The sequence below is a fragment of the Loxodonta africana genome, chromosome 20 (assembly GCF_030014295.1).
Source record: "Loxodonta africana isolate mLoxAfr1 chromosome 20, mLoxAfr1.hap2, whole genome shotgun sequence".
NCBI classification, from domain to species: Eukaryota; Metazoa; Chordata; class Mammalia; order Proboscidea; family Elephantidae; genus Loxodonta; species Loxodonta africana.
Window position 1 is genome coordinate 73,251,243 of NC_087361.1, and position 4,312 is coordinate 73,255,554.

Consider the following 4,312-nt stretch of genomic DNA (forward strand, 5'->3'; position numbering starts at 1 on the left):
AGTTCAAATCCACGCAGAGGTGCCTTGGAAGACAGGTCTGGTGATCTGTCTGACCCTATGGAGCAGTTCTATGGAGCCCTGGTGGCTAAGTGATTAAGAGCTCAGGCTGTTAACCAAAAGGTCAGCAGTTAGAATCCACTAGCTGCTCCTTGGAAACCCTACGGGGCAGTTCTACTCCATAGGGTAGCTATGTATGGGAATCGACTGGAGGGCACACAACAACAACATGCAGAGGTGAAGGAGGCCGGGTGGGGCAGTGGTTAAGTACTCGGCTGCTAACCGAAAGGTCATCTGTGGGAGAAAGATGTGACAGTCTGCTTCCGTGACGATTACAGCCTTGCGAATCCTGTGGGGCAGTTCTACTCTGTCCCACAGGGTTGCTATTAGTCAGAATTGACTTGACTGCGATAGGTTTTTTGGTTTATGCAAAGTTGAGAACCTTGTGTTGCTCAGCACCTCTCAAGTAGTCAGTTGTGAGGTTGAGGGACCAGGGTTCAAATCCTGATTTCCTAAACTTGCTAGCTCTGAAACTTTGGGATGTTGCTCACCTTCTCTGAAGCCTCAGTTCCGTCATCTGTAAAATGAAGAGCTCATCCTCTACCTTGCCAACTCTTTTGGAGGTTGAAACAGTTGCCTTTGGGATTTCTTAGGCTTCAGTCTAGGCCCTCTACTCTCCCTGGGTGACCCCTTTCCTACTGGGTCCCCTACACCCAGCACGGAGCCAAGCACTCAGCAGACCCTCAGCGGGTACTCACTGAGAGAACGAATGAATGATGTATGTACAGCACTAACTTGGCACGTGGTCGGCACCTCCTAGCTGCTCATTAAGGAGTCGGCTGTCAATATTAAGCTCAGGCTTCACAGCAGCATGCTGACTCACTTTCAGCAAACCACCTTCTTTCTCTGAGGCTCAGTTTCCTCATCAATAAGATGGGTGTTGTTCTTCTGGATCTAGCGTTCTGTCTACAAATCATTGTTAAATGGCTATGATGTAGGGACTAATTTAGGGCACTTGTTCTTTCTGAAAAGGGGTGGGTTAGGGGAAGAAACGTGAAGAGACATTGCCTAGATGAATGAGGTTCTGCCAACCTCCTTCTCCCTCAGCAGGGAAGGGGTACATGGATGGGACAAGATGGCTGCACAGTGGCAACCTTTGAGAACTCTGGGTAAATCAGCCATGGCCAGCCCAGCAATGTCACACATGGATATTCCAGTGTGCGTTGAGTGCCTAATATGCCAGGCACTGAATGGACTAAAATGGTCTTGGAGATGAGAAAATTTGATACTTCCTAGCAAGTAGCACAGGGCTCTGGTCCCCAGCCCAGGCCCTGGCGGTAAAGGGGCTGGCTGCATTTCCATACTCATGAACTTGACCCTCTCCTAACCCCCACCAACCATTTACTTATCAATGTCCTCAACAAGCCATCAGCTTGCCACATAGAGAAAAAAAAAAAAAAAAAAACCCATTGCCGTCAAGTTGATTCTGACTCATAACAACACTATAGGACAGAGTAGAACTGCCCCATAGAGTTTCCAAGGAGCAACTGGTGGATTCAAACTGCTGACCTCTTGGTTAGCTGCCATAGCACTTAACCACTTCTCCACTGGGGTTTCCAAATTTAGGGGGTACAAAATGAGCCCCTACTCTGGGAGCAGAGGGTGGGGGCAGGCATAGATTTTTTCCACCAGGGATTAAAAACTCAAACGCCTCTGGGACCACACAGGCACTGCATGGTGGCAGCGGTGATGAACTTAAGACCATGTAGGGGCAGCCATGACTTCACTTCTGCACATTGTGGTCCAGTGGGAAAGCTGGCTGAGCTCTGCCAGAGCGGATTTTTTTTTTTTTTTAAAGAGAAGCCACATATTCAGTTTTCTGTGAAAATTTTTCTGATTTTCAAGTTGGCAACCTGCTCCTTTTTTTTATGATGGCTGCAAACATGATATCTGTAGTAGAAGGGATGGTGGGTAGTTCAGCTGCACTCTAAACAGGCCAGTGGGTCACCAGGGTCAGGGCTGGCTTCGTGGGCACATCGCCTGTGCAGTAGTACAGGGCCCCACGCTGGCTCAGAGGACTGCATGCTCTGAAGGGCCTGTGTTTGGTTTAATGTCCTGCGCTACTGATACTGCCTTAACCTAAATTTTTCTTTTAACAAGGGCCCCACATTTTCATTTTGCGCTGGGCCCTGCAAATTATGTAGCCTGCAAATTATGTAGCCTGTCCTGACTCCAATCAACATTTCCAAGGAATGGCTACCATGAGGGTCTCAGCTACATGAGAAGGGAAGGGCTGAGCCCACCTGGTGGGGGGAAACGGCAAAAGGGAGGTCAGAGGGCAGCTGGATCCTGAAGGAGGAGGTGAGTGATGTAAATAAAGGGTTGAGGCAGAGCTATCCTGGTAAGTTTGGTCCGCAGTAAGGGGTTGGGCTGTATGTGTGTGAGTGGGTGTGGCTATGTGCACTGTGGTGTGAGTGTGCGTGAGGTGATGTGTGACTGTATATGCGAGGGGTATGTTTTTTTGGGTTATGTGTGTGTGAGAGTGTAACTGTGTGTGATATGTGGTATATGTGTGGTATATATCTGAGTGTGTATGGTGTATATGCAAGTGTGGTGCGTGTATGAGTGTGGGCTGTGTGTGTATGTATGGTACATATGCAAGTGTGTGTGGTGTATATGTGTGTGTGTATATATGAGTGTGCGGTACATATGTGAGTGCGTGTGATACATATGTATGTGTGGTGTATATGTGAATGTGTGTGCTATATATGTGAAAGTGTGTGGTGTATACGTGTGTGTGGCGTATATGTCAATGTGTGTATGTGTGTATGAGTGTGGGGTGTATGTGTGTGTGGTGTATATGTGAGTGTGTGTCTATATGTGAGTGTATGTGGTATATATGTGTGTGTGGTGTGTGTATGTGAGTGTATATGAGTTTGGAGTGTGTGTGTATGAGTGTGTGTGTGAGTGTGGGGTGTGTGTGTATATGTGAGGTGAATGTGTGTGAGTGTAAATGTGCGTGGTATATGTTATGTGTGAGTGTGATGTGTGGTATACGTGTGTGTGGTATATGTGTGTCAGTGTGTGTGGTGTATGTGTGAGGTGGTGTGCGTGTGGTATATATGTGAGTGTGTGTGTTGTATGTGTGTGTGAGTGTGTATGAGTGTGGGTGTGTGTATATGTGAGGTGTATGTGTGTGAGTGTGTGACTGGTGTGTGTGTGTGAATGAGTGTGATGTGTGGTATATGTGTGTGTGGTGTATGTGTCAAGTTGTGTGGTGTGTATGTGTGAGGTGGTGTGTGTGTGTGGTATATATGTGGGTGAGTGTGTGTGTGGTGTATGTGTGTGTGGTGTGTGCACGTGAGTGTATGCGTGTGAGGTGTGCAGTATATGTGAGGGCATGGTGTATGTGATTGTGTCTGGTTTGTGAGTGTGGTGTGTATGCACGGTGTGTGTGTGTGTGTGAATGTGTGTGGTGTGAGAGTTGGGGAGGCGGTGGCCAGAGCAGGGAGAGGCAGGGAGAGTCACAGGGCAGCTTAACAAATATTTATCAAGCACCTTCTCTGTGCCAGGCACTGTGGAAGGTGCTGAGATGAGTAAGCCCCAGTCCTTGCCCAGAGGTGCTCACAACCCAGCAGGGGAGAGAGACATGTAAACAGATGACTGGGATGAAAGAACAGATTGAAAGGGCCCCTGAATAAAAACACAACCACTTTACCTACTTCGCTGAGGAGAGCAGGTGAAGCAAGACGTCTCCTGAATTAGGTGGGAGGGGTGGGGCTGCCGGGGAGAATCCAGGGGAGGCAGCAGCAGACAGAAGGCCCAGGCCACCAGCCCAGCCCCCAGCAGGCACACCCAAACATGGGGGGGTAACCTCCCTCTGACCTGCACAACACACCCAGTCCCACAGAAGCAGATAAGAGGTGACCAGCGGCTCAGGGCTGGATCTAACAGCCCAGCCCCGTGCCCTCCCCTGACAGCCCTCAGTCTGAGCCACACCAGAGGGGACCCCTCCTCCCCCACCTTCCATCTGAGTGGGAGTCCATTCAGAGGATCCTGAGCTGGTAAGAGTTGTGGGTAAGGGTGGCTGACACTTGACAGAGAGGGCACCGGGGGATGAGGACGCCCAAACTGTGGGTTCTGGACTTGATGTGGGCTTGTGGCTTGTGCCTGCGGCTCTGCAGGGTCCTGAAGGATGGAGGGCAATGTTGGTATTGAAGTCTTGAGTAAGAAACATGTCCCTCCCTCCCTATCAGACTTCCCTCCCTCCCCCACTGCCAGGCTGCCCTCTGCCAGGCCACCCTCCCAGACTCTC